The sequence below is a fragment of the Nuphar pumila genome, unplaced genomic scaffold (assembly GCF_984573655.1).
Source record: "Nuphar pumila unplaced genomic scaffold, dmNupPumi1.hap1.1 HAP1_SCAFFOLD_161, whole genome shotgun sequence".
In the NCBI taxonomy this organism is placed as follows: domain Eukaryota; kingdom Viridiplantae; phylum Streptophyta; class Magnoliopsida; order Nymphaeales; family Nymphaeaceae; genus Nuphar; species Nuphar pumila.
Window position 1 is genome coordinate 55,478 of NW_028323194.1, and position 9,810 is coordinate 65,287.

Here is a 9,810-nt window from a genome sequence, read left to right on the forward strand (position 1 = left end):
AACGACACAGGCTTGCTCAAGGCACCACATCAGAAGCATTCTTCATGGACGCAGCACCAAATGCAACACTACTCGTCCTAAACAAATAACGACGCATGGACGCAGGAGATATGAGGGAATAACGGCTATAGTATCAAAAGGAGAGACACACAAGAACCTATTCCTCATGACTAGCGTCCAAGCACAGCAACCCAGAGAGACTACAGTGATATTGACACAAGGGAAACAAGAATAGAATATCCTAGCCACAGGGCACACTGTATTCTCCAACAGACGCCATTGCGAATGAGGCTAGCAATCGTTTCCAAACAAGTATCTGCCAGGCAGCATGCGCCGCTGAATGCGCAACATGCACCATTTCCATTTGTTGTTGTTGAGGTACCCACTTCTTGTCCAGCGTCGTGCTGCATTGCTTTGGTTCGTACCAAGGAGGAGTCCTGTTCCAGAGTCCATTCCTTCTTTTGCAAACCATGCAAAACTTGGTACCAGATGACTCGAGGGGCCTTAGTGGCGAAGGCGCTCAACTGCCAGTGGGAAAGGAAAACTCTGTATACAGAGACGGTCGCAGTAGCTCATCACGGGTTGCCCTCTCAGGGTTGGATCATTCCGCCATAGATTGTGATTACGTTGAATGAGACATTCTGCAAGTTAGCTCCTATTCATCACATGTGAACACCAGCAGCTTGTACCACAACCACGAATGTGGTAGCCCCGCTTTTTCGCAGTGACACCGGCCAAAGAAACTTCATCAATTGCTTGCAAACGAGATACACGATGAAAGTTGTACGAGTTGTTAAAGCAAGCAATACCGGTAGATACACTGCTTGCAGATGCCACGTATACTACGTGATAGCAACATTGATGAAGACTTCAGGGCATCTCATCCTGTAAATTTGGAATGGCAATTTCGATATGCCGAAAGCAAATGACAGACGTCTTTCGACTTGGACGAAGGATCATACTTGATGCATGAGTTTTCTAGGCATAGGCGGGGATTCCTGGGGCCAATTCCACTTTCTTCAGGAACATGCACCGCAGCATATCAACCTGTCCACTGAAACACGTATGCTTCAATTATTGTTACGAGCTAACAGAGATGAGCATGCTATTGATGCGTCTATACAAGCCAGCCAGAAGGCCTCTTGCGATGTGACCCATCAGCGCATGGCAAGACTGATGTATGCCTGGTTCAAACATGCACTTTTGCATGAGAACAGAACTGAGCGTGAGAACCTGGAGGGTACCCTGGATAGGCTTGCTTTGTCGCCAGCATCATCAGGTTCTAGGTCTGTCTGGAAAAATTGTCGGCGCCTGAGGACTCAGGGGGCAGTGACGCGCCGAGCACAGATTTAATTTGGGATCAGACTTAAAAAAAAAATAGAATCCTGGGGAAAGACATGGGGGTCAAACCCCAATCTGGCAAAACGCTGTCATGGGCCCTGACAGGGGGCTTGAGAAGCAGGACGACGAAAGGAAGCACGATGCGGCGAATGGAAGGTCCAACGCCTGCCAAAAAAGGGAAAATTTTGACCGGGAATAAGGTAGAGGGCGATCTTTGTTCCTTTCCATGTTGGGACAAATGCCACACAGACAAGCCAGAGCTAGTCGCTGGGGCCAGGAGTCTCTGGAGAAGATGAGGAGACGAAGCTCGCCGAGGCAAACCTCACCAGCGCTACTGAATTTTGAGGGCCCACGTGCCTGAAAATGCATGATTCTTTCTGGGACAGATATGGGGGGTCGAACAGCATTCTCTCGCAAAGCGCTGGACCTTACGTGGAGCCATCACAGGCGCCAGGGACAGAGCAGTAGGCTCCCTGACAGCCCGCTTTGCAGCCATTTCCATATGTCTTGACAGACATGCCCACGGCAACGCCGCACACGGGCTTGTACTGGGCGGTGCACAGCTTATTGCACGGCTTTATCGGGGGGGGGACCAGTGGGCAAGTACCCTCCTGCCAGCACACCGCGCCTGCGCACTTGGCAAAGCATTGGTTGGAGTATGTGGATAGGACGCCCTTCTTCGAGATGCCACACACGGGGAAGTAGTACTCTGGGCAGAAGCAGGTCTTGGCGCACGTGAGCGCCGAGCAGCCCTCAATGCTGGCATCCTTGGCACACTGAGCACAGGTAACGCGGGGGCACTTGCCCTGCGTGGTGCAGAAGGCTCGGTCGCTGCGCGCCAAACACGAGTTGACGTACGTCTTCCTCGTACCCCCAACAGGCACACCGCAGACCGGGAAGTAGATGTAGGGGCAGATGGCGTCTGTAATGGGGGGCTTGGGCTGCGGGTTGTTGCAAGCACCTTTCTTCCAGCAGACTGCTTTGTTGCACTCTGCGAGGCACTTGTTCAAGTACGTTGTCGTCACCCCAAAGACGGAGATTCCGCAGACGGGGAGGAGCTCCTTTGTACAGAGGCACGCGGGTTTGGGGCAGTCGAGGTCTTTGCAGCCTGGGATTGAGGGGTTGGTTTTGCAGGTTTTGCAGGTCGCGGTCGGGAGGCAGAGTATGAGCGCGCACTCCGGGATGGTTGCGTCTTTTGCGCAGTCTTCGCATGAGACCTGCAGGGTAGCGCTCGGCCAATCAGACGCTTAGTCAGCGTGCGTTGCCTGGGACGTCACCAATTTGTCGGATGGCATAGTTCAACATGGATGCTAATGCTTTGGGGGGAGATCCTCCTAGCCATAGTGTATGCTCTGCAGATCTTCATGCCTTGCCCGATGTGAGAACAGTATATCACATGTCATTGCTTGATGGGCAATCCCTCTATCTTTAGAGCGCTTGGCTGGCAGAATTCAGTGTTTGACTTCTGAGCATCTTTATGGGTTGCATCCTGAAAGAAGAGTTATGAGCAAGAACCAACGCCAGGAACCCACAAAGGTATGGCCCAGATTCGCATCTTGCCCATGATGGCGGAATTGAGCGGTTCAGCAGTTACTGTGCAAAGGTGTGAAATGGGCCCTCAGCGTTCTGGTTAGATCAAATTTGTTCTGCTCTGATAGGAGACTGGCATTAGTCTCTTGCTGGCTTCGCTGTGCTTGTGAGACGATATCACAAGAAAGCTGACCGGTAGGTCGGTCCGGGCTGATGACGGGCAAAGCTGATCCGGGTGTAAGAATGAGCCTTGCAGGTAACTTCTTTACGAGTGCAGGCCAGTCGTAAGACAACAAGTTCCTCGTGAAATAGCATAGCGTGCAAGCAAGTACCGCCAAGCAAACAGCATATTCATAGCATGCCGGCGCTGCCTTGTGGTGCCGTTGTTTGGAGGACCGAGAAGAAACGGGCCCAATCACATTTGTCGCCAATGTTGCGGATGCGCATCGGTCGCGTACATGCGGCAATGTCACACGAGCGCAATGCTTCTCGGTTGCTGCAGATTTCAATGCTGCGCACTAGACGCACACTTGTAATGTATGGCGATGGCGATGCGAACGCCTGAAGCGTATGTAACGTTATTCATTGCGCGTGTTTGACCCGCAAGATGTGCACACGCATGATCCAGACCAAGAGAGAGATAAGAGTGAGACAGCTTTATACTTGAACATATAGAGATCAAATGCGTCGATGGAGCAAGGAACATTTCGAATGGCCGGCATCTCGCTCCCCAATGCGCAACCATCGGACAGTGGTATTTGCGACACTGGCCACCATCACCCGAGGCACCTCAGCATGGTACAGCGCGACACAGCGAGCTCGAACGCTTAACATAGTATGCATGTTCGTTCGCTGCCCCCACTGGTGGGCTGCAATGGCAGTGGATGCTGGCATGCCGCAAGTTGGGCAGGGTTCGTTCTTTCCTAGTTTCCAGAAGACGCAATCGAGGTACATACATCGTTTCAGTCAAAACAAGCTACAGGCACGACACATTAAGACGCACTTGCATTTCCAGAATCCTAGTGCGCGAACGTTTGTTCAATCGAGCAACGCTTTTACTAACATCACAGGAGCGTACTGTTTGCGTCAATCCGCGCAGGGCCTCTGCAGAACACCCTGCTGCAGCTAGCAAGACAGCAAGCGCGGCGATAACAGCTGCTCGAAAGAGCGCCATTGTTGGTATATTTTCAAGACAACTATGTAGCAGCGCTGATTGGGTATATTGGATTTGTAGTGGTACCAAGCGTTGCAACGTGGGAAGCCAATTAAAACATTGGGAACAACAAAGTGCAACTTACAGATAAAGTGACATAGTGTAAGTTGTTGCCAGGGATCGACGCGCCCTGGCAATCAGGGAACATGCTAAAGGTTCTTGGGCGTGGACGGCGGTGTCGTGGCATGACTCAACCGTTTACGTGAACACTCACTTCCTGCCTGTCATAAGTATCGGACTGACATGTGCCACCTGTGCGACCCAGATGACCGCAACTGCAAACTGAGGAGAGTTGCGTGAAAGAAACGGACTCCAATCCCAATTGCATCTCTGTCAGAATATCCTTCGGTGGCTGGGAGTGTGCACGTGTGCAACGGAACCAAGCTGGTTCAATCAGTGCTAGCACGGCCCGAAGCCGTGCGGCGAAATGTCGCTGGTGATTTCCCCAGACTTCCCCTGTTATATCACATACCGTGCAAGCTCTTCCTTTACACCTTTATGATCGAAAGCACTTGCGGTTTCCACTACCCGAGGGGAGTCGATCGAAAGATGCTGCTAGACCTAAAAAAAAGGTCCGAGAAGTCCGCGCACCTGTGATATTTCTGCTACCCTACGCGATGCATAAGCTTTCCTGCCTCACCTGGAGATCATCGACGGTGGGCTTCTGGGCGGGCGTGAAGTCGTCTCGTCAACAGGCGAGTGGCGCTGTGAACGGCCTTCCCCCGCACCGCATCTCCGCCGCTGATGCCTACCAAGTATTTGGCATTTCGCGTCAGCGGCCAACAGTGGTGCGCCTTTCTGAACGGAGGGGTGTAATGTGAATTGTCACACACTTTCGTCGAGGCATGGCTTGGTGTAAATAGTGCCTTTTCACTTTCCTTGTGATAGTAGATAGAGGTTTCTTAGACATTGCTCTTATGAGATTTCCCCTGACGTTGGGGAGTTGCGACGGGCTGACCAACGACCCCTTCAAACTCCGGCACTCTGCCTCAACGCTTTAACAAGCCCCAGGAAAAGGCAGCTGGAATTCATGTACGTTCATGAACGTCACTCGTAAACTTTTAGATTCATATCTTGGTGCTTAGTCATTTCGTAACAGAGCCCCGTTTGAGGCATGAGATATGCCATGAAGAGTGCCGCAATGAAAAGTAGAGGATGATTTGATTCGTATTTCCAGGGCAGACACAGCGACGGCAGCGTCAGTAGCGTTGCTGTACAGGAATGCGGGTTGTGGTTGTGTGGAGCTATCTCAAGATATGACAGCAGAATGTGCGGTCACAAATGCAAAGGACCTAGTTTGGATGAAAATGGCGAGATATGAATATTCTGCAACTGCAAGTATTGAATGTACTTGCTCTGATCCACCGTATACAGCCCTAAGGCGTTCTCTGCATCAGCGCATCCCGAGTGACCCCCAACAGTGATTTTTCTTGGGCGCTAGCACTATCTGTTCAGAACGATGTTGACTACGGCTCCTCGTTCCTTTTGTAAAGCATTCCAAGCTGGCAAGCAGCCAGCCCGTGCGATTGTTGCGCATTGCGCCCCTCCAAGCAGGTCCGGCACTGCTCCTCTCAAACCCCTGACAAAAAGAAGTATCGGGTGCTGGACAGGTTTCCTTGTTCGATGTTCTGAGTATTAAACCCCTTTTTACCCTCGCCCGGTGCTTGATCTTGGGGCGGCACAGTACCTGCGCAGAACACAATGTCTCGCCTGGCAGTGCTTTCATTTCTTGGCGCATTGGATAACATGCACAACTGCGTATATCATGCCACCAGATTCAAAGGTTGGAACGGCCGCACAGGCGGCTCGTTACAGCCCGTGTGGAGGTGACCCCAGGTCCAACCATGCAGACTGAAACGAGTTGCGGCGATGCATGATTGTGAGTCCCTGACGATCGAATGTTTTATGAGATAGTTTAGACGCAAGACATGAGTTTTTGGGGAACAGGTGCGTGAACAGGCAGAATGGGAAGTGCGTGCTTCAGGGTTCCACCACTCACACCTGCTTTACTCACTCCACAGGTTGCAGGGGGCAACCACTGAGGTATTTAACACATTTATAACAATGTAACAATGTCTTTCGTTTCTTTGATCCGCTGCTCGTATGTTGAAACAACGCTGCAGCCCTTGGCTGTCCAAATGGTCCAGTGCACCTGATCTCCCGCATAATCTTTCAATATTGCATACTTTGTCACACTCTGTAAAGCGTCGCTTCACTGTCACAGCAACGTATACCCGTTGCTGGATAGACTTCAATAATACTGACCCAAGGCACAGCAGTGCTTCTCATGATACTGAATCTCGTGTTCATGTGCATTTGGATGACTGCCCCGAGCCTTCGTACAGCAAGCCGTACCACGTCTGCAGGCACTATGAGGTCGCTTGAGTGCTTAGTAACGTTCCCAGTCTGTATCGTTTCAATAAACCCCTGCTCCTTGCAGTTGTCACCTCAAGCAGAAAACACCAAGCACAACATTGCCACAGCAACACAGGCACAAGGCGGATGTCAAGGGCGCAGCTTTTTTGCGCAAAAGCAAAGCAACGCATCGTCACATTGCATTTACCCATATAGTTTCTCGTTCCATGGACATAGGCAACTCCAGGCCACAATAGCTACAACCGGGACGTTGAGGTGTATGCCCACATCAGAAATAAGCGACTTCGATCGTAATATCTCCCACAATCATAATCCACATTGGAACGAGGAATGTGTTCAGTGGGTGGCTGCTTGAAGGATTGTGACGATGACTGTGAGCAGTAGCGCCTAGGCAAGCCAGATCTTCACTACATGAAAGGGTGGGAAACAGTGTGTATATACCAAGCTACCGCGACCGGATTCGCCCTTGCTCAAGGGGCTCTTCGGACGGCACATAGATATTGGCAGGAAAAGGTCAACAAGCAACTACGACAGCACACTCTAAGCGATACAGCTCATTGACCGGAACAAGCAAGGCTGTCTGAACACGCGGCCGCTCGCACGAGCTAAAACTTGAAGAGAATGCCCGTTCACGAGAGCATTGCCCCTGTGAGCCAGATGGGCCAGATCATGACATCATAGACAATGGCTAGAAATCGTCAACAATCAAGTGATGAAAATCATCATAACTTCACATAGATAATGGCAGGAGATTGTCAACAAGCAACAAAGACAGCACATTTGAAGCGATGAGCCAGATCATCATCAGCGGCAGCAGCAGTCAGCGGAAGTGAAAAAGAGTGTTTCACTACGTGCCACTGTTCACTGTCGTAAGCTGGAGAGGGACGATGATGATCGGTGTTTTGGAGGCCATGTGGTTTTGAGGCAGTTGTCGCAACGCCTGAAAATGCATTGGCGGACAGAGAATGGGGTCCAACAGAGACGGATGTCCCATTCTGGCGAAGCACCGACAACGATGATGCATGTGCAGGCGGGGAGTGCTTGAGGGTGCCGCAGCGGTTGCTGCGACATTGGTGCTTCCCTTCCCGGCAGAGGCACGAGGCCTTAAAGGTTTCATCGGCTGCAAGGATGCGGGCGACGGCTACGAGTTCGTGTATCCCTTTGGCTGGCAGGAGGTTTCCGTCAAGGGCGTGGATGCGATCTTCAAAGACGTCATCGAGCCCCTTGAGTCCGTGTCAGTTCAGGTGAGCGTGCTCTGACAGTGTCTAGGCTGCCCCAAGATACTGCATGGGCTGTCTGCAGGTCACCCTACGACCTTCAACAATTCGCCTTCTGCCCTATCCTACGACCTTTAACGATTTGCCAACAGCCCTGTAATTGAAGGCCTCTTGTGTGCTCATGTCATGTCATTGCCGTCTGAATTGTGCGACCGGGCGCCCAGCATCGAGCAGTATCAGGCACACCCACGCTCTGTCTTTCAGAAGCAGAAACAAAGGGAAACATAAAGCGTTCAGTGACGGAGAAAACGTAGCGGTCATACGGTATCTTTTGAGGCCTCATTGTGCACATTATCATGTTGTAACTTGGGCGGGTTGTGCCTCCGAGGCTGCCTTGCAGGGAGAGCAACCAGAAAAACCATCTCAACTCTTCCTCCCAGCACACGCAGGGAAACTCTCAGCGTCGCGAACGTTGGCAGATCACACGATACGTTGCATTCTGCTCAACGAGGCCTTTGGGTCCATGTGAGTTCAGGTTTCGGTTGTGCATTCTGGAGCAGCGCTTGTGCTGTCTGACATTCATCGAATCCATTGATTTCATCTAATGGGTTTTTTTTATTCGAATTTGCTGAATGTGCTGAATGGTTTTCGGCCAATTGAAGCCCTTCAGTCCGCGTCGGTATATATCAGTACATTTTACACTGTGGGTGGGATATTGATCTGAGTCGCATTATGCTACGGTGAGCAATTTAGCTATTCGCCCTTGCCTAGAGGTTCTTTGTATGGGCAGCATTCGGTGACCAATTTTGTATTCATGAACGTGCACTGTCTACGCCAGTGTCTCTTCTTCGCCTTGTGCTCTGCCAACGTCAGGTTGAGCAGCTGATGTGGACGTTGTGAGACAGGCGCAGCTGGTGCGAGTGCTTGGCAGGTGTGTTATTGTTCTTGACGACAGCTGCAATGAGACTGTTGGATGAGATTGACTGGTATGACGGCAGCCTTGTCACTCGTAGAAAAGCGTTTCGCGCGCCTGTCTGATTTCGGTGGCGTTGGAAGAGTTGAGAAACAGTCTCTTGCAGATCGTTCCAACGGACAAGACCTCCATCACAGACTTTGGACCGGCTGATGAAATCGGGTACACCATCGCCGATAACATCTTGACGGGCTCGGACCAAGACGTAGTCCTGGTCAACAGCGGATCGGAGACCATCGACAATAGGTACGCACAGCACATGAACAGCTGGGTGTGCTTCTATTTCGCATCGGGCTTCTTTTGGAAGCATCTGCAGCTCACTCCGCTTTCAACTGGGGCTTCCGCTTTGCATTTTTAAGGGTCGGGCAGGGGTAGTCTGGAGAAGGTTGCTTGCATTTGACCACATGAGTCAGGCTCGTGCTGATACCATGGCTCGGGATCCCAATCGTGCACTCAGTGTCGTTTTGCACTTTGAGTCACGAATTAAGCCCCCTGGGTATCCCGCGAGTGCGTCTCGCTCGCCGTGTTTCGCGTGTATCACGGCAGAGGGGACATGGTGTGGTCCCTGTTTGAGGAGCTAATGAAGTTCAGATATTTGCAACCTGTGCCTTTTGACTCGTTGACTGGAAGTTTTTCGCACCTTGCTGTGCAGTTCTGAACTGTGTCCTAGTTAATTGCACTTAACAGCAGTCTAAAACCACTTGCACCTTGCAGGTACACATGTACATCAGATAGATTGTCAACTGCACCTGTTTCCAAGTAGTACTTGAAGTAAGTTGCCAATGTCGATGTGGATGTGGAATCTCAACAGCTACCGTTGTCATGAGATACATCATCATCACCTGTAGAAGAACGTCTTTCTTAGCTACTTGCATTGACCCGTGTACAGGATGGTGAAGGCGAGAGTCGTTTAGGTTTTGCGGTGTCTAGGGCTGTGCAAAACCGTAGTTGGCTGCGCACTTGTTGGGTCAAGACCTGCACAGCTGAGTAGCGAAAATTGGAGTTGTTTGTACCATGCGTCTTGGTACAGGTTTAGCGAGTCTCCTGAACAAGGGCGACAACTGTGCAGGGATTACATTACCTTTGAGTTCTTGGCGAAGGGTCGTCGGTACACGCGACACACTCTCGGAATTGCCACCATCGCAAACGGAAAGCTCATG